Raw genomic sequence first — 21,800 nt, 5'->3', positions numbered from 1 at the left:
GGGTCATGATCTCAGAGTCATGAGATCCTGTCCTGCCTTGTGTCAGGCTCCACACTGGGTGTGGAGCCTGCTTAAGATTCTCTCTCTCTCCTTCTCCCTCTCTCCCTCCTTCTCCCTCTCTCCTTTGTTCCTTCTCTATCTCTTTAAAAAAAAAAAAAAAAGACAACAAAGAGTTTTACCAACTCTAGACCTGCTTCTCCCACTGCCTTGGAACAGGGATTTTTATTCATAGCCCCACTTGTTGAATATAGCCTTCAGCCTCTCCAACCAGGGAACCTAACCAGAGCACATGAAAAACATCCCTACACACAGAGGCACTTGAACAGAGAGCACTGCCTGTGCCTTCCACCATCTGCAGAGTGAAACCAGTGGCCTCACCTGAGCAGGGAACTCAGTGCATGCTCTGGCCTGATTCAGCCAGCAAACAATGAGTTGTATAGTCCCTGGGTTCTGGCTGGCTGTCCTGCCAAGGCAGGAAGTTATTAATTCACAGCCCCAACTACTACTGAATATAGTACCCAGTCCTGACCATCTACAAAGCCAGACCAGAAAATGCAAGCAACTGCTGAGCCTATCCTATAGCCTCACTTAGGTAGGGAACCAAGCCAGTAGTCCTATCCAACTGTTCTTAGCCAGTGGCACCCCACCATCTCCATCTTCAGAGCTCAAACAGTTGCCTCACCCCAAAAGAGACCATAATAATAAGCCCTACATGCCCCAAATCATTAGCAGCAGATGTAGCCAGAAACCCAGCTGGGCTTACTGGTGGAGAGCTGTCTCTCCCAAAACAAATCTATAAAGTCTAGAAGATGAACCCCATTCATCAAGTGCACAAATACCAACATAAGGAATCAAGATCATGATTAATCAGGTAAATATGAGACCATGAAAGGAAACTAATAAAGCTCCAGTAACTGACCTAAAATAAATGGAGATCTATAAACTGTCATAAAAAGAAATCAGAATAATCCTCTTAAGGAAGCTTAGTGAACAAAAAGAAAATGGTGACACACAACTAAACAAAATTAGGGAAACAATGCATGAACAAAATGAGAAGTCTGAAAGGAAATAACAACCACCATAAAACCCCAGAAAACTGAAATCCTAGAGTTGAAAGTACAACAACTAAACTGAAGAATTCAGGAGTTTCAAAGGTAGACTTGACCTGAGGCACCTGGGCGGCTCAGTCAGTGTCTGACTCTTGGATTTCAGCTCAGATCACTATCCTGGGGTCATGGGACTGAGCCCTGCATTGGGGTCCATGCTGAGTGTGGAGCCTGCTTGAGATTCTCTCTCTCTCCCCCTCTGCCCCTCTCCCAAAACTTGTGCACTCTCTCTCGAACAATAAATAAATAAGTAAGTAAGTAAGTAAGTAAGTAAGTGGGTAGACTTGTTCATGCAGACAAAACAATCAGTGATCTGGAGGACTAGACATTGAAAGTTAGGAGAAACAAAAATTTTCTGTGAAGCAAGTCCATAGGAACTATAGGACACAGCAAAAAGAAACAATATTTGCATTATGAGAATTCCAGAGGGAGAAGAGAAATAAAGCGACAGGGAGTTTATTTAAAGCAATAATGGCCGAAAACTTCCCAAACTTGGGGAGAGAAATGGATGTCTACATCCATGAGACCCAAAGGACCCCAAATAGCCTGAACCTGAATAAGGGCTACACCAACAACCATAATTGAATAGTCAACAAAGAAAGAATTTTTAAGAGCGGCAAGAGAAAACAGAGAAGTTACATCCTTAAGGGAACCCTTGTAAGACTATGAACAGATTTCTCAACAGAAACTTTTCAGGCCAGGAGAAAATGGGATGACATTCAAAATATTGAAAAACAAAGAAACAAACAAAACCTGTCAACAATTCTATGACCGATGAAGCTCTCCTTCAGAAACAAAGAAGTTATAAAGACTTTCTCACACAAATAAAAGCTGAGACATTTCATTACCACCAGATCTGACTTACAAGAAATGCTAAAGGGCTAAACGCTAAATGCGTCAGGCTCTGAGCTAAAAGCTCAGAGCCTGGAGCCTGTCTTTGGATTCTGTGCCTCCCTCTCTCTGTGTCCCTCCCCTGCTCATGCTATCTCTTTCTCTCTCAAAAATAAATTTAAAAATTTTTTTAAAAATTTAAAAAGGAAATTCAAAGGATCATAAGAGGTTACTATGAATAACTATATACCAATAAACTGGACAACCTAGCAGAAATGGAAAAATTCTTAGAAACATAAAACTTACAAAACCTGAATCAGGAAGAAATAGAAAAACCCGAATAGACCAATTACTAGAAAGGAGATTGAATTAGTAATCAAAAATCTCTCAACAAAGAAAAGGCCAGAACCATAAGGCTTCACTGGTGAATTTTACCAAACATTTAAAGAATTAATACCAATCCTTCTCAAACTCAAAGAGAAGAGAACACTCCCAAATTCATTTAATAAGGCCAGCATTATCCTGATACCAAAACCAGAAAAGGCTTTCCCTACTATTAGGGAAGACAACTATAGGCCAACATCTTTGACAAATGTAGATGCAAAAATTAATAAAATACTAGCAAACTGATTTTAGCAGCATATTAAAATGATCATTCATCAATCCCTATCAAAATAACACCAGCATTCTTCACAGAGCTAGAACAAACAATCCTACAATTTTTATGGAACCAGAAAAGACCCAGAATAGCCAAAGCAATCTTGAAAAAGAAAACCAAAACTGAACGCATCAAAATCCCAGACTTCAAGCTATATTACAAAACTGTAGTCATCAAGTCAGTATGGCACTGGCACAAAAACTGACACTCAGATCAATGAAACAGAATAGAAAACCCAGAAACGGACCCACAAATGAATGGCCAACTAATCTTTGACAAAGCAGGAAAGAATATCCAATGGAATAAAGACAGTCTCTTCAGCAAATGGTGCTGGGAAAACTGGACAGCGACATGCAGAAAAATGAACCTGGACCACTTTCTTACACCGTACACAAAAATAAATTCAAAATGGATAAAAGACCTAAATGTAAGACAGGAAGCCACCAAAATCCTAGAGGAGAAAGCAGGCAAAAATCTCTTTGACCTCGGCCGCAGCAACTTCTTACTCAAAACATATCCAGAGGCAAGGGAAACAAAAACAGAAATGAACTATTGGGACCTCATCAAGATAAAAAGCTTCTGCACAGCGAAGGAAAAAAATCAGTAAAACTAAACAGCAACCAATGGAAGGGAAGAAGATATCTGCAAATGACATATCAGATAAAGGGTTAGAATCCAAAATCTATAAAGAAATTATCACACTCAACACCCAAAAAACAAATAATCCAATGAAGAAATGGGCAAAAGACATGAATAGACACTTCTCCAAAGAAGACATCCAGATGGCCAACTGACACTGAGAAAATGCTCAACATCACTCATCATCAGGGAAATACAAATCAAAACCACAATGACATACCACCTCAAACCTGTCAGAGTGGCTAAATTAACAACTCAGGCAACAACAGGAGGTTCCTCAAGAAATTAAAAATAGAACTACCCTACGACCCAGAAATTTCATTACTAGGTATTTATCCAAGGGATACAGGTGTGCTGTTTCAAAGGGGCACATGCACTCCAATATTTACAGCAGTGCTATCGACAATAGCCAAAGTAAGGAAAGAGCCCAAATGTCCATTGACAGATGAATGGATAAAGAAGATGACCTGAAAATAGACATTTCCCCAAAGAAGATATAGGAAGGATTAACAGGTACATGAAAAGATGCTCAACATCACTAATCATCAGGGAAATACAATTTAAAATCACAATAAGATATCACCTCATGCCTGTTAGAATGGCCATCATCAAAAAAGACAAAAGATGACAAATTCTAGTATGCATGTGGAGAAAAACGGGACTCTTGTGCACTGCTATTGAGGTTGGTATAGCCACTATGGAAAACAGTATGGAGGACCCTCAGAAAATTAAAAATAGATCTACCATATGATCCAACAAATCCACTTCTGGGACTACATTCAAAGGAAACAAAAATACTAACTGGAAAAGATAATCTGAACTCCCATGTCCACTGCAGCATTATTTGAAATAACCAAGACATGGAAACAACCTAAGTGTCCATCTGTGGATCAGTAGATAAAGAAGTTGTGATATATATATATATATATATATATATATATATATATATATATAGTACAGTTATGCAATGGAATAATATTCAGCCATAAAAAAAACACAAGGAAATCCTACCATTTACAACAACATGGATGGACCTTGAAGGCATTATGCTATGTGAAATAACTCAGATAGAGGAAAGACAAATACTGTATGATGTCACTGATATGTGGAATAACACAAAACAAACTCATAAGAAAGAGTTTAGACTTGTTACCAGAGGTGGGAGTTGAAGGGAGAGGAAACTGGAGGAAGGTGGTCAAAAGGTAGAAACTTCCAAATACAGGAGACGTAAGTATCACGGATGTAATGTACAACATGATGCTTATAAACTAATATTGCCATTAGCTATGTCAGAAGGTAGTTAAAAGATAGTTAAAGGGGTAAGTCTTAAGAGTTACCACCACAAGGAGAATTTTTTTCCCTTTACTCTTTTTTTTTTATCACATCTGTATGAGAAGATGAATGTTAGCTGAACCCATTGTGGCAATAATTCCACAACATATGTATATCAAACCATCATGCTGTATACCTTAAACTTACACAGTGATATATGTCAATGATTTCTCAATAAAACCGTAAAAAATATTATGGACATTGGATGGAACTGGAGAGTATTATGCTAAGTGAAATAAGGCAGAGAAAGACAGATACCATATGTTTTCACTCATATGTGGATCCTGAGAAACTTAACAGAAGACCATGGGGGAGGGGAAGAGAGGAATAAAAACAGTTACAGAGAGGGAGGGAGGCAAACCATAAGAGACTCTTAAATACTGAGAACAAACTGAGGATTGATGGGGGGTGGGGAAGAGGGGAAAGTGGGTGATGGGCATTGAGGAGGGCACCTGTTGGAATGAGCACTGGGTGTTGTATGGAAACCAATCTGACAATAAATTTAATATAAAAAAATATTACGGACAAAAGCAACTACTAACTACTTCATATGCTATAGAAAAGTTTTAAATGCCCAACAACAGAGAACCACAAATTCTGTCACATTCATGATGGATAGTAAAGGAGGTATTAATTTTTTAAAAAGCATGCTAATGTTCCAGGCTATACAAAATTAAGCTGAAAAAGAGGATATAACACTATAAATAAACTTTTAAATGTTCTCCATGTTAACTAGGAAGAAAAGTACATGTAAGCATACTTTAAAGACAGAATGGAAGGAAATATTGTGCACCCAATGTTTCTCAGCTACAGGTCATTTTTATGTTTTTTATATTTTTCTGCATTTTCACATTTTCTACAACATGCCTCTATTATTTTTAGGGGCCAGGATTTGGTTCATTTTTATTTTTGTGAAATTAATACTCACACACTTAGTTTAAATGTCAGACAGTGCTCAAAGAGATATCACAAATAACTACAGGTTCTCTTACACTGCTGCCCTTGTCCTTCCCCACCCATGGCTTGCTTTATTAGAGCTAGTAGTGATCAGTGCTAAACCAAGTAGTATCCTAGAGGCACATTTCCTATCACTTAACACTGCTTTTCCTTAGGTTAATATTGCCTTTCCCCCCACATTTCTTTAGTTTTCTATGTAGCTATGGCAACTTCCCCCAAATGTTCTACATGTCACTAGACCTTTCCACTAACTGTTTCGTATGCTCAGATACAGAGTCATCTACTGGTCCCCTTCTCCTCTCCCACAGTCTATCGCCCTGCTGGTGAGCTCAGGGGCCTTCCTGCCCAAAAGGAATTTTCATAGACAGGGAACAACATTCCCTACTAAAATACTCTCATTAATTGTCAATTGTTTGGCAGTATACGGCTTACACTGCAAAGAAATTATTGTGCTTAAATATTTAAGCATCAGTTATTTATTTTAATATATCAGATTTTTTAATGCTTTTGACATCTTTCAAAGCAAACTTAATGGTCCCTGGGTGGGGTTAAGCATCTAACTTCTGCTAAGGTCATGATCTCATGGCTCATGAGTTCCAGCCCCCTGTCAGACTAACTCTCTCTCCCTCTCTCTCTCTCACAAGAATAAACATTAAAAAAATGAAAAAAATATTTAAAGCAAACTTAAAAATGTTTAAACCTTAGTAAACATTTAGACTTCTATAAACCTTATAAATCAAGACTTACAAATCCAATAAGCTAGGATAACCTAAGACTTTCAAACACGTTTAAAAATATACAAAACATGGGAATGCAAGCTGGTACAGTCACTCTGGAAAACAGTATGGAGGTTCCTCAAAAAACTAAAAACAGAACTACCCTACCACCCAGCAATTGCACTACTAGGCATTTATCCACAGGATATAGGTGTGCTGTTTCGAAGGGACACGTGCACCCCCATGTTTATAGCAGCACTATAAACAATAGCCAAAGTATGGAAAGGGCCCAAATGTCCCTCGATGGATGAATGGATAAAGAAGATGTGGTATATATATACAATGGAGTATTACTTGGCAATCAAAAAGAATGAAGTCTTGCCATTTGCAACTATGGGGATGGAACTGGAGGATATTATGCTAAGTGAAATTAGAGAAAAGACAAAAATCTTATTACTTCACTCATATGAGGACTTTAAGAGACAAAACAGATGAACATAAGGTAAGGGAAACAAAAATAATACAAAAACAGGGAGGGGGACAAAACAGAAGAGACTCATAAATATGGAGAACAAACTGAGGGTTGCTGGAGGGGTTGTGGGAGGAGGGATGGGCTAAATGGGTAAGGGGCACTAAGGAATCTACTCCTGAAATCATTGTTGCACCATATGCTAACTAATTTGGATGTAAATTTTAAAAAATAAAAACTAAAATTAAAAAAATAAATAAAAATAAAAATACACAAAATGGGCGCCTGGGTGGCTCAGTTGGTTAAGCATCAGACTTCTGCTCAGGTCATGATCTCGCAGCTCGTGAGTTCGAGCCCGGCATCCGGCTCTGTGCTAACAGCTCAGAGCCTGGAGCCTGCTTCAGATTCTATGCCTCCCTCGCTCTCCGCCCCTCCCCAGCTCATGCTCTGTCTCTCTCTCAAAAATAAACAACAAAAAAAATTTTTTTAAGACACAAAACATTAGTTACAAACTCATTTCTACCCCTGTGCTCAAGTATTAACACCACGGGTTTAACATATTTTACCTTTGTTATATCTTCTTATATATTTCCTAAGGTGATATTAATGCTTCGGGACCATCCCCCCACACACACACAAACACAGGAAGCCTGATTTTTGGTCACCATGCCATCCCAGCTGCTCCTTGGAACCCAGCACTCACTCTAGTGAGTAACCAGCACATTCCAGTAAGTGGGGGAGTTTTGAGCTTCACTTCTCCCTTTGCTGGGATTTTACAAGGCCTCATCCAAACACCAAATTTCAGTTCCTGGTAACCCAATGTCTTTCTTTAAAATGAAGTGCTATGCGTTTTCCTCTACCTGCATTGTAGACTCGGTCTATAAGTACTTTAGTTGAATTTTTAGGCCTTTATGGTTGTAGAACTACTGTGCTTGTTAGCCTAGGAACCTGGAATAACAGAACTTTTTACATAACAATCACATATGGATCATCACACAGCATTTCCTGAAAAACGTTATTCAAATTCTTCTGTGCCTTTTTAAAACTCATTTTGTCTGCCTCATCTGAACTTATTAATGGACTTAGGTATTTTGACAACGCATTTCAATTAGCTGGTCTTGGTTTTCTTGTTGGCGCTCAAACTGTCATTAACTGTGCTAGTGGGTGTCTCTTGAAATTGATTATTTTATCTTGACATGTTGATCTCAAACATCCCTGCTCTAGGGCAACAACCCTGGTTCTTTATCTATCTATCTATCTATCTATCTATCTATCTATCTATCTACCTACTTACCTATTTTATTTCCAGTCCAAAAACATGAGGTATCAGCCCTTCTCCTGGTTTCTTTTAATGGAGAATTGTAAATACAAAATCTGAATCTTCAAGGAGTGTGAGTTTTGGTGTTATTGTTTGGGCCACACCCGTGGACAAAGCTGGATAGAGGTTTCCTTGCAAGTCCTTAAGATGCTATGCCGTAAATGAGACTGCCACATAAAGTTTTTATACACCTAATTTTTCTAAAACATAATTGCACTTAGGGGCACCTGGGTGGCTCAGTCAGTTAAGCGTCTGACTTTGGCTCAGGTCATGATCTCACAGCTTGTGGGTTCGAGCCCCACATCAGGTTCTGTGCTGACAGCTCAGAGCCTGGAGCCTGCTTCAGATTCTGTGTCTCCCTCTGGCTCTCTGCCCCTCCCCCGCTCACACTTTGTCTCTCTCTCTCTCTCAAAACATAAATAAACATTAAAAAAATGTTTTTAAATACAAAAAATTAAAAATAAAATAAAATAAAACATAATTGCACTTAGAGGTGTTCATCTGGGCTGCAAGTGCATCACTTTTCTCTTTCACTATACCTACGTGTTGATACAACTGTTTATCAGCCACATTTTGGACTGCTCTTCAGCCTGCCACACTGCTATCTTCTCTGAGGTATCTCTTTGCTAAAAATACCCTTTGTGTCAGACCCCAATGTCTTCCTGCTTCATTGTTTACCTCATTTTGATGAAGGAAATCGTCCAATAGTTTTCTAAAACAGAATGCATACATTTTGGGATCTTGCATGCCCAGAAGTCTTTACCATTACATATGACTGACAGTTTCTCAGGGTCTGGAATGCACTACACATTATTTTACATCCAAATTTCTGCCACATTGCTTTACTGCTTTCCAGCCTTCAGCTCTGCTGTTGGGAAGTCTGATGACATTCTGACCCCAGTTCCATTCCCCCTTCCCCACATCCTCATTCTTAAAAAGCTCACAAATTCTTATCCTTATCCCTGATGTTCTGAGATGTCACAGTGTGTCCTTAAGAGGGGCCCCATTTACTTATTTTGCTGTGCACTTGGGGGACCCTTCCAATCTAGCAATTCAAATTTTCCTTCCTCTCTGGGAAAAAAATTAAGTCAGGAGTTAGTTCCCTCAGACTGACTCTGTTCTCTTTTTCTGTATCCTCTATTAGTCAGACACTAGAACTCGTGGACTGATCTACCAGATACTAAGCGCCTTCATCACCGCACACACTGAAAACAGTATTTGTAGGGTGCTGTGAGATAGGCAAGGCTGCTTGCTACAGAGGTGGAAAGCTCTGCTCTTTCTCCTCTTCTTCTCTTGCATTTTCCATCACAGTGCCATTTTTGTTCCATTTCCGGAAGGATGTCCATGACTTTATCTTCCAAGTTTTCTACTGATTTTTTTCTAATTTGAGCCATTATATTTTTAATTTCCAAGGATTTCTCCTTATTCTCTGCTGTTCCTTCTTTACAGCCCTCCATTCCAATTCCTTGGAGAACAGCATTACGGTTTTATTGAGATGTCTTCTGCTCCCTACACTCACCTCTCTCTCTGAGGCTTTTGTGGTTGCTGTTATTGTGGTTTGTGTTTGCTTTATCTAAGTCTATTTCATACACAGGCTTCCCACAAATGGGGGACAATCCTTGGGGAGCAGTCACATTTAAGAGGAAAACACAAAACAATGTTGCAAATTCTGTTTACATGGAGAGGAAGTCAGCTGGAGGCTTTCATGCAGTGTGATCACCTGATCGCTGCATTTTTTTGTTGTACAGCAAATGGGAGGAACCTTCTGATCTGGCTGCTGGTGGTGTTCTGGAAGCAAGCAGGGTAGGGCTGGGGAATTTCTATCAGACAGTAATCTCTTCAATTCAACCCAGTGCTTGAGGTCCCTGAGTTTGAGCATCAGATCCTATATGGCTGAAACCCGATCTTCTGGCAGGTGGCTTCCTAGTTGCCAGGTTCAGGGATACCATGGGGTCTAATGGATCTGTCAACACACTTTCTAACAGGGCCCCATTTTTCAGCCCTGCACTTCATTCCTGCCTTTGCAGGTACTGGAGCCTCCAGCCTTGACCACTGTCATCTCCATGACATGGAACTCCTCCTCCATCACTTTCCTCCCAAATTCTGACATCACTTGGCCACTGTTTGGCCCCTCTCCTTTTCTTTGTCCTTTGTTTTTAATGCTTTCAAGGGCTTCTTGATGTCATTTTTAGTAGAGTTTTATGAAAGGAACTGAACACATATGATCACAAATTTACCAACTACTTTTGTGAGCAGAGTTAAACAATAATGTTTAAAAGCCATTTCTTTTTTTTTTTTTTTCAACGTTTTTTATTTATTTTTGGGACAGAGAGAGACAGAGCATGAACGGGGGAGGGGCAGAGAGAGAGGGAGACACAGAATCGGAAACAGGCTCCAGGCTCCGAGCCATCAGCCCAGAGCCTGACGCGGGGCTCGAACTCACGGACCGCGAGATCGTGACCTGGCTGAAGTCGGACGCTTAACCGACTGCGCCACCCAGGCGCCCCTAAAAGCCATTTCTTTGGCTATTACCCAATTCCTCTTTTACTTGTGAAATAAATGCCCAAGCATTGAATGCTATTTATTAAAATCCATCTTGTCCTAAAATGTGAATTTGAAAATAGCCCACTAATTATAGGCCACTAGTACATAATCATAGAACAACTTTCATTATCACTTTGTAATAACATACAAATTCTTAATAATCATAAAAGATCAAAGCGATCTTAGTTCTAGAAGAGAAACAAAAATAAACTCAAATTTAAATAGTTTACCACTCACTACAATATTTCAAATATCAAAGAAAATTATAAACAATCTAGTGAGATTTTTATAGTGTGGGATTTCTTTTTTTTTTTTTTAAGGAAGTGCAAGCTTTCTCCTATCCATTCAATGAACACGCCAGTAATAAGGATGCATATCTCACAGATCATATTGGAAACTCAACACCTATCACTGGCTTTCCAAGTCCCTACTACTTTGGTTTCAGTAAGACAGCCAAAAGTGTCCTTCATACACAACACACAGATGCACACATACACGTGCAAAATGCATTATATATTCCAAAGTTATTTATGGTTTTAATAACAGTGTACCTTTTAAAAATAAAAACAATACTTAATCACAAACATAAAAATTGGGTAGTAAGGTTTTCTATTTCACATATGAGTGTGTGTATAAAACAAGACTAACAAATCAAATCTATCCTAGCAGTATTATTTTCCCCATAGCACTATCAGTTATCTTTGAGCAATTATTGTTCACAATTGATTTGATTCAACTGATTGTTAACTTTTTAAGGTGTCGCTATTTGTGCTTCTTGGATTAAAGATGCCTTCATTTCCTACAAAATCCAACCATTTAAAGATTGGCTTAATGGAGACATGGGCTTCCGCTTCATCCCTACCTTTGTTTTCTGGCGTACTTGTGTGTATACTGTGTGTAAGTATATGTGTATTTTACTTCTCTGAACAACAGTTCTCTAGTATGTAAACAGGGGGTGGTTCTTTCTATTTTTTTTAGGTTTTTTTCATGTTTATTTATTTTTGAGAGAGACAGAGCACAAGTGGGGGGGGGGGGGCAGGGCGGGGCAGAGAGAGACAGACACAATCCGAAGCAGGCTCCAGGCTCTGAGCTGTCAGCACAGATCCCCATTCAGAGCTCAAAGTCACCAACCATGAGATGGTGACCTGAGCCGAAGTCAGAAGCTTAACCACCTGAGCCACCCAGGTGTCCTGGGATGATTCCTTCTATTTGCAGGTTTACTGTGAGGATTAAATAAAGTAATGTCTGGCACACAGTGGGTATTCAACAAATGGGTAGGATTATACACTATTTCCTTTCTTCCGTCTAGGCCTGATCTCAGGTCAGCAAGCTTGGAAACATAAGGTGTGTGGTTCCTCCCCCACCCCCTCCCCAGGTCTTACAACACACACTTGGTGTGATAGAGGGTGCTCTTAGTATGAACAGAAAAGAATGATGACTCCATTCATTCTAATTTCACTCTACTCTTACAGGTGGAGCTAACTATAAGATGCTAAAATGTAATAAAATGCCTTGAATTGGAATTGGCCTTGTATAATTTTAAATATTTAGTTTATGTGGCCAAGTATGACTAAAATTGCACCCTTTCTCTGTGATGGTATAAACCGAAGGATACAATCACTCAAAAGTAATCATGCAATAGTGGAACACACCCTGTAATACTGATAACAGTTTCATTCATGTCAACCAGAGTGCACATTTCTTAGCCCCAGAAATGCAATGCAGCAATACAATGCAGAATCCAAGGTTATTTTTCTCATCCCATCTCACCACACCAGTCCTGAACCACACCCAGGAGGAAGCAGTTAGCCTTGGGTCATATTCCTGTCCCCAGGTACAGTTGTACAGGCCCAGGCAGCAAAAGTACCAACACTGACCCAGTTCCACCCTGGCATCTAGGTATTCCTGGCAGCATATGAATATTAATTCTCCATACTTCTCTTTTCTGAACTTGAGCTTTATATGGGGAAGAGGGGGAAGAAAGTAATTCATGTGCCAATTTCATCTAGCACACAAACCCCAAGTATAATTAAAATTTTCCCCATTGTCCTCTTAGTCCTGAAGACACCACATCTTGTAATATTTTGTCTGCAGTAAGTTTAATAAAAAAGACAAAACAAAACAAAAAAAAACACAGAGGTAACAATATCTGGAATGATGCTCACGATTATCTTCGCAGGCCTGAGTAACCTGGAAGGTGCTGCGGAATTTGCGAAGCACCTGCCCACAGGCCAGCAGGCCACACCGGGTGGGCAGGAAGATCACCAAGGAGCAGTTTCAGTGAATAGGCGCTGGGGAGCCCAAATTCGGCCGCCTTTGGCACCGACCCCTGGCCTTCTCTCAGGCCTCCAAGCCCCCTACCCTGGGTTCCCAACGCCCGGCGCCTCGCGGACAGAACAGGCGAGGTCACCTGTGGCCGGAGGCCTCGCGGGGTCACCTGTGGCTGCGGGGCCCCGCGCAGCAGCTCTGGACGCTCAGCGCAGCCCCCATGCCGGCTCCCGCTGCCTCCACTGCGGACGCGGGGCTGCGCGTCCGGGTCTGGGCGGCCAGACACTACTCACCAGATGGTGTCACTGTCCGCCAGACCACTGGACTTCTCAAGGGAACCCGAGCCCAAACGCTCATACCCCACCCCCTCCCCGTCAAGATTTCGAGGGTCACGGCCCCGCGTGACCACGCCCCTACCCACGCGCGCCCCGACCCCGGGAGGCCACGCCCTCCCTACGTGCCCCCGGGCCCCTCATGGCCACGCCCCCGTCCCTGCAAAACCCTGATCCCTGAGCTACCAAGCTCAGCCCGTCCACGCGCCCCTCGCGGCCCCACCCTGCCTCCGGCGCTTTCCTGACCTCGGAGTGGAGGACAGGTCCCCGCGGGCCGGGGCAGGTCCCACACCAGACGGTACCTCGGAGGGTTGGCGCGGCGGTCTGGAGAGAAGGGAGAAGCTCTGGGCCTCAAATACCGGCGGAGCCGGAGGGCGGGCGGAGTCAGGGGAAGCGAGCCAGCGCACCGCCCATCCCCAGATCCCGGGGCGGCTGTCCGTCAGCAGCCTGGGGCTCGCAGGAGGGCGGTGAAGGGAGGTGACCAGGTGTGCGCCAGGTACTCCACTGCACTTTGACCGCCACCCTGGGGCCGGCCTATGGGCCGCGCGTACTTTTCTAGTCTAGTTGCGTTGACCTCGCCCACTGGGCCACCAGGTAGGTGAATCAAACGAAAACCTCTGGAGTTTTCAGTCAGAGAGCGACAGTACGCGGACACACCAGCGCTTTACTGTGACTTGGTAAAGAGACCGTGAATTAATGTTGTCAGTGACCAGAAAAGTGCCAGTTCTTGGTACGTAGGCATAAGTTGCACAGTGCGGGACAGAAATTTTAAATAAAGCCTACGCGATCTTGTGTGTTCATAATGCAGTAGTCTTCTGGCGCATGTGAATTAAACTCCAGGGTACTAACAAATTATACAAATGTGTACAAAGTCCATGTTTGCCACCTTGGAGCAGTCATGGAGAACGGAAAGGTGAGAGGAGAAGGGGAAAACGCTAGCCACGTTTTAAAAATGAGTTTAATTTTGGAAACCTCAAATTGTTTTTGCGTTTCCTCCATCCTTACCCTAGGCCAGGATTTCTCAACATGGACACTGTTAACACCTGAGCTGGATAATTCTTTGTTGTGCTGTGGCACTACAGAATGTTTAACAGCATCCCTGGCCCCTCTACCCACTGCATGCCTGTAGCATCCCTCTCCCAGTTGTGACGGTTTAAATTTTATTTTTGGAGTAGTGAAACATAAAGTAATGCCCAGAGATATCAACCCAGTTTTGTTTAGCTTCAGGCATGTCTTTCCAGCTGACCTTTTTGCAAACATGTATGTGTGTATGCGTGTGCACGCTTATCAAAAGAGTGTCATTCTATTACCTATCCATTTGTTATCTGTCGATAGTTCTGCAACTTGCTTTTTTCACTTGACAATACATTTTGGAAATCTCTGTATTTGCTACACAGCATCCTTATTCCTTTTCATGGCTGATCGTATTTCGTGTGTCACTGGTGGCCATTTGGGTTGTTTCCATTTGGGTCATTACAAATAATGCCACGAATAACCTAGTGCAGTGCTTCTCAAGCTTGAATGCACATGTAAATAATCTGGGGTATTGTTAAAATGCAGATTCTGATTCAGTAGGTCCTGAGACTCAGCATTTCTAACAAGCACCCAGGTAGCTGAGGCTGCTGTTCCGTAGACCATGCTTTCAGTAGCAAGATATTAGTGTAAATACTCTTTTGTACTGATGGAGAAATATCCACCAATCCAGATTCCTAGATTCCTAGAAATGGGATTGTTAGGTTAAAGGACAAATACACATATATTTTTGTTAGCTATTGTCAAATTTCTCTCTATAGGGCTTGTATCATTTTGTCCTCTCCCCAGCTATATCTGAGTGCTTCTTCACAGCCTTACTAACAGTAATACATGGACATCTTTGGATTTTTACCAATCTGATAGGGGAGAGATGTTTTATCTCCTATAGTTTTAATTACCATATCCTGTATTATGAGTGAGGTTGAACATCTTTTCATATGTTTAAAAGCATTGCCTCTTTGTTGTTTTGTTCCCCCCCCCCACCCCCGCCATGAACCGTTCATGACTTTTGTTCATTTTTTAAAATTGTTTGGTCTTTTTCTTCTTAGTTCTTACATGCTGTTTATATAGTAGCATTAGTCCTTTGTAGTATAAGTTGCAAATATTTTCTCCCAGCTTCTCATCTGTTTTCTGACATTGCTTTGGTGATTTTGGCATATTTTTTGTTTTTAATGTAGTCAAATTTAATGATTTTTCCTTTATTGCATCTAGATTTTTGACTCATAGTTAGAAACTCGTTCTCCAGATTATACAGTTCACCAATGTTTTCTTCCAGTATTTGTATAGTTTCAATTCAGTCCCAGCTGATGGCTGGAGGAAGAGAGGGCAGTAAAGTGGAAGGCAAGAATATCCCAGACCATTTGCCAAAGGCTAGTTGCTCAGGAGTACTCAGTGATTCATTGGTGTCTAATGTTTAGAAAACTCAGTTCAGATACGGCAATGATGTCAACAAATAGATCTGGCTCCAGAGAATGTCTTTTTCATTCCAATCCCAGTTTAATTGCTCTCTGTTGTTAACCCTGCCTGAAACCATATAGCTCTGACTCTCAGCAACAGCATGGCCTTTCATCTCCCAGGACTTCCCTGGATGGGGACTGGGACTTTGGTACTCCAGGTAAAATAAAAGTAAACAGAACCTTTTAGGTGTTTATAAAGCAGTCTGAATTTACAATCAGTAAATTGGAAATAAAGATTGACCAAGAATCTTGATTATGATACTAACACAGCTCATTTTACTTAGGAGTCCGGGACTGTCACAGGTAAATATTTTGTTTGGTTGTGTTTTATTTTTGAAAATAATTCCCCTTTTAAATGTTGGAAATAATAGATTGACAAAAACCCATTCAAAAAGCATTCGGCAACTTGTATTCAGCTCATTGAACGCAAGTTGGTTTTGACATTAGCGTACAGCACAGTAACTCACCCGTGACCAGAACAGTGACTAAAACATCACCCTGAATAAATTCATTCTATTCTGCTGACGTTTCAACCCTAACACAAAAAGAGAAGAAAGGATGCTCCCCTTTTAACTGGGAACATTTCACCGTGACATTTATGTTATGTAATTCTATTGTTCTTTATGTATATTCTCAGTGTTATGTAGGCTAACTAGAACTAATTTCCATAAAACTGGAAGAGCATTTCTACCTTGATCTAAGCAGTAGAGATGGATTCGTATTGATTTAACTATACCTTTTAAAAATCAGATCACAGAAAATGAGCCAAATGTCTAAATAGACACCTGAAGCCTTAAGTGATTAAAAAAAAAAAAAAAAAAGAACCCTAATGGATGGAACTATCCCGGATGAGGTCAATTGCTTAGCAAACTCAATTTAATTAAATGGATATTTACCACACATCTGCAATGCAAAATTCTGAGACTAGCCCAGAACTAGAATCTCTGCCCTTCCATTAAAGGCCATAAAATAAGTTCCCAGGCAACTATCTAACATCTATTTGGTTTTCGTTACAGATAGTAAGCATTGCGATGTTTCCTATGAACATTATTCAAATGACATGGCAATCCTGTTAGCAATATTACAGTACTTAATGGTTCTTCATATCTAATGTTCTTTCAAAGAAATTGTAGCCACCTCTCCCAGACATTCACTGGACAAACAGGTTGGGTTCATGAGTCACTTCTGAAAGACAGACCAGGTAGGTAAGACACTGAAATTGGGGTGCCTGGGTGGCTCTGTCGGTTAAGCATCTGACTCTTGATTTCAGCTCAGGTCATGATCTCACGATACATGAGATTGAGCCCCGAGAGTGCAAGCCTGCTTGGGATTCTCTGTCCCTCTCTTTCTGCCCCTCCCCCCCCCCAAATAAATAGACTTAAAATAAAATAAGACACTGAAATCAAAACTGCAACGAGACAACCTCACACCTGTCAAAATGGCTAAAATCAATAACACAAGAAACAACAGGTGTTGACGAGGATGTGGAGAAAAAGGAACTCTCGTGCACTGTTGGTGGGTATGAAAACTGGTGCAGCCACTCTGGAAAACAGTATGTTTGAGCAGGTTCCTCAAAAAGTTAGGAATAGAACTACCCTATGATCTGGTAATTGCACTGCTGAGTACTTTCCCAAAGAATACAAAAACAGTAATTCAAAGGGATATATGCACCCCTATGTTTACAGCAGCATTATTTATAATAGCCAAGACATGGAAGCAGCCCAAGTATCCATTGATTGATGAATGGATGAAGAAGATGTGGTATATATATACAGTGGAATATTATTTGACCATAAAAAAAGAATGAAATCTTGCCATTTGCAATGACATGGATGAAGCTACAGTATAATACTAAGCCAGATAAGTCAGAGAAAGACAAATACCATATGATTTCACTCATTTGTGGAATTTAAGAAACAAAACAAAGGAAAAAGAAGAGACAAACCAAGAAACAGACTCTTAACTATAGGGAACAGTCTGATGGTTACGGGGGGGGGGGGGGGGGGGGGGGGGAGAGGAGGTTGGCTGGGGATGGGTGAAATAGGTGATAGGAATTAAGGAGTGCACTTGTGATGAGCACTGAATGATGTATACAATTGTTGAATATATTGTACACCTGAAACTAATATAGCACTGTATGTTAATTAACTGGAATCAAAATAAAAACTTAAAAAAGATAAGACCCTGCTCAAAGTGGGCAAAATGTGAGAAGCAGAGATCCAATGAGTCTGCAGGTAGTGGGTGGACAAAGGATGCATACTCCCTCCCTCTGGGAGGTGGTGACACTCCCAGGAGGAAGCCATTTGGAAAACTGAGGTCTTGATTTTTTCTACCCCAGAAAATCTTCTGGCACAATATCTAAGAAGCTGAAAGGTAGATGCCAGGCTTTTCTGGGTTTTCTCTTTAAGGAAAGTTTGGGGAGTATCCAAGACTCTGAACCTTGCACAATCCAGCTTGTGAGGGCTGGCCAGCAGTGCTCCCACCATTCTCCCTGTTCCTGCACTCACTGCAAAGAGCTGGGCCTCCTCCCAGTGCTTTCCAGGTACCTGGGACTGGGGCAAAGAACCTGTCTTAGAAAGGGGAAGGAAGGAAGGGAGGGAGGGAGGGAGGGAAGGAGAAAGAAAGAAAGAAAGAAAGAAAGAAAGAAAGAAAGAAAGAAAGAAAGAAAGAAAGAAAGAAAGAAAGAAAAGAAAGAAAGAGAGAAAGGAAAGGAAGGAAGGAAAGAAAGCAAGAGAAAAAGAAAAAAGGAAGAAAGAAAGAAAAAGAAAGAAAGAAAGAAAAAGAAAGAAAGAAAAAGGGAGGGAGGGAGGAAGGAAGGACCTACCTGCCTTCTTTTTTCAAATACCTTAGTGGAGGTTTGGGCGCCAACACTGGGACATGTTTCTGGGTGATCACCCCCAGATTTCCTTCCAGACTCATAGGGACCACGTGCTAAAGAAGATTCCTTATCACACTGGCTTTCCTTCCCTAAAATGCAAGGTAAATCCATGGTCATTCAATATAGACCTAACACTGACTTTTCTTTGCCCTTACTGGAATTCTTGGGGAAATCCAGCATGGATTTTCCTCTTTTACTCTCACAATTAAAATAACTCATTTATGAGGGTAAGGCACCGAGAGATGCAACCTGGCAGGGCTCTCCTACTCTACTTTACACTTTTTTACACTTTACACTCTACTTTACACTTTACACTTTTTTATCTTACCATTTTTAAAAATGAGAAAGGTGACTTTTTTTTTTTTTTAACCACAAACCATTTTCACATTCAGATGCTTGGGTTTTGTAAATCTTCCCCGGCAAGTTCACACCCTCAGAGCCACACTAGATAGAAGAGCTGGAAAGCCCCAAACTTCTTTTATTAAACATTTATTCTACTGAGTGTGGGACTGTGCACTAAAACTGCAATAGGTAACTGGTCACAGGAGGTTACAGCCTCCAGTAACTGACCTCAATGAGAAATCAAAACTGGGAAGAACTGGAAAACCAGTCAAGCAGAGGCAGGCAAGCAACATTGTCAAACAATCAGATATAACAAATATAATGTATTTAGATGACCTAAGGGTCTTTCTCAGGTCTACATGTAAATCAGTAAACCTTACTTTTTACAACCATAGCAAATTATACCTTGTAATGTGCAAGTATTTGGAGTACTGATTGAAAGCAGGTGGCCCTTTCCTCTTGTAACAAGCTTTGGAGCAGCTCTTCAGAGCAATCAGAAAGACCACCTCCCAAACTATAGTCCTCAGGAAGACAATGAATAAAGCATTCACTAACCTACTTTGAGGTTGGTTTTCTTTCAGTGGACAGGATCAGGTCTCAAAGAAATGGAAAAATAAAACATGGCCCTTCCCTTTTTTTTTTTTTTAGCAGTTCAGATGGATGCAAAAGAGAGATTGTGTTTGCAATATTCAATCGTGGGGAGATCTGTTCCAAGATCCCCAGTGGATGCCTGAATCTGTCTAGTACCAAACCCTATGCATATTATGTCTTTTGCTGTACATACATGCCTATGATAAGGCATAATTTATAAATGAGGCACAGTAAGATATTAACTAATAATAAAATAGAACAATTATGGTAATATATGTAATAAAAGTTATGTGAATGTGATGTCTCTCTAACAGAATAAGTACAGTTAAATGGGCAAGTTAGGGCTGGCCTGGAAAGAGTTCTTACACCAATCTAAGGAGTTTGGGATTTATTGGTCAGGCAATGGGGAAGCATTGTAAGATTTTAACTAGAGGATTAACCTGATTCATTCATTTGCTCCTTTCCCTACTTTCCCTTCCTCTCTCTTCCTCCCTCCCTTCCTCCTTCCCTTTTTTTCTGACTTTAGCATCAGCCTTCAGGATGGTTTGGATGCAGAAGAAAGTGCCCAGGGGTTGGTTAGTTAAGGAGTTGGCTTTAGGCCATTTGGGCCTAAGCCTAAGTAGTGGCAACAGTGAAGCAGGGAGCTAATCAGGAAGCAGAACCCATAGGATCTAATGTGCAAGTGGATTTAGGGGGAAGGGACAAGGAAAAGAATGGAGTTCCAGCGATGTTTCAGTATTCTAACTCAAATAATTAGACACAAGATGATATAATTAACTCAGAGAATATGAGAAGAAGAGGATAGGTTCGGGGTCAAATAATTAGTTTGAGTCAAAAGCGCTTTATAGTGCTTGTAACACATTTAGGTGAAGATGTCCAGGACACAAGTAGAAACAAAGCTATGGGATACAGGAGCTAGAAGCCAGAAGAGGGATGCACTCAGCCCAGTGGAGCTTCCTGATCAGGAAGGCATCCGTCTGATGACAGAAGCCCAGGCAATAGCAACCAACATTCTAAAAGGTTGCTAGGGAAAAAAGCACAAAAGCAGATGGAGAAGAGCAGAAACTGGACAATGGAGAGCAGCTTGCGTTAGAGGAAGTGGAGAGTTAAAGCAGGGAGAGTCCATTTGACATTCCCACGTCAACACTTACCTTGGTGACAGTTAAGACAACCATCAAAGTGAGTGGGATTTAGGATGAAAAGAGACACGTGGAGGTGTCTAAGAAACTCTTTGAAGAATCTTCACTGTGATGAATAAGAAGGCTAGGTAGAACTGGAGGTCAGCTAGAAGGACTGTGTTTTAAGGCCTGAACAGAGTTGAGCATGCCATTTGCTTTCTGCATAGTCACAGTCAGAAGCATCCAGGAAAATACTAGGAAATTGTCTGATTTAAAGGAAAATCTAATCTTTGTCAAGAGTATGATGGTGAAGCAAAGCAATGTTGCTGCTATCTTAATGGTTATTCTTTGTTATTTTAGGCCATCTGTAATCCAGGGGCTCAGGTGAAATTTGCACTTTCTGGCCCAGCAGGTTAACCTAGTACCTGAAAGCCAGGTGTCCATAGGAAGAGGCTTAGAGCTGGTTCTGTGTGAACACAGAAGGTGTTTTCCAGAATCTATGTTTGTTATTTTATTTCATGCATTTTTTTATTCACTTATTTCTTTTGAAACCATGCTCTCTTATTTAAAATCTGAGTTCAATTAAGAGAATCTTATTACTCTGGAGATTTTTTTCATATTCATGATCATATGATTTTAAAAAATAGCTAAATCACTAAATAAAGGTTCCTCTCTCGCTTTTTTTCTCTTTCTTTTCCCTCATCAAGAGAAGCTTGTCTTATTTGATCTGGAATCACGTGGGTGGTCCATTTCAGAATGCAAATAAAAAGAAACGTGAATGGAAACCCATCTTCCTGGGATAGGGTGCCGCCAACTCTGGGCCGTGTCACCCTGAGGTCCAGGCCACTGCTGAAGCGAGCTGGATGAATTTACATGAGAAGCCCAAGGAAACTGTTTCCCCAAATGCAAAGTTAGAGAGACTTAGTGTGCTTGACCAGATCAGTCCTGACCAGGGCCCTGTGGTAACGAAACTCCTAAAACTTAAAAAAGCAAGCAAGCAAACAAAAACTGTTGAGAGAAGGGCTCAACCATCAGGAGGCTAATTTCAGTCCGTCCATGGCTTGTGCTGAGATGTAAAAAGTCCCTCCAGACCCTACCATTCTGTCTCTCAGAAGGTGCTAAGGGAGGCAAGGGGCTGAAGCTAGGACTCACAACACTGAGTGGTCACCTTGGAAACCCAGAAGGGTGCCTTCTTGGCCAAGCTTAGTGCTC

At 41.1% G+C, this 21,800-nt stretch overlaps 1 protein-coding gene across 4 annotated transcripts in view; it reads right to left on the bottom strand.

The window, feature by feature from the left end:
* Positions 1-13,531, bottom strand: part of SERPINB6 (serpin family B member 6) — a 31,144-nt gene extending 17,613 nt beyond the window's left edge. The window contains exon 1 of one of the 4 annotated variants that reach the window (XM_015534916.2): positions 13,473-13,531. The gene's annotated coding sequence lies outside the window, so the exon portion shown is untranslated. Of the gene's footprint in view, positions 1-12,735; positions 12,959-13,131; positions 13,225-13,416 lie in introns of those variants that run through there. The other 3 variants (XM_007073163.3, XM_042985862.1, XM_007073159.3) reach the window with 3 other exon arrangements.
* Between the last annotated feature and the right edge of the window lie 8,269 nt (positions 13,532-21,800).

The sequence above is a fragment of the Panthera tigris genome, chromosome B2 (genome assembly GCF_018350195.1).
Source record: "Panthera tigris isolate Pti1 chromosome B2, P.tigris_Pti1_mat1.1, whole genome shotgun sequence".
NCBI lineage: Eukaryota > Metazoa > Chordata > Mammalia > Carnivora > Felidae > Panthera > Panthera tigris.
The sequence above is the reverse complement of the archived record's forward strand: the minus strand, read 5'-3'. Positions and strand labels throughout refer to the sequence as shown.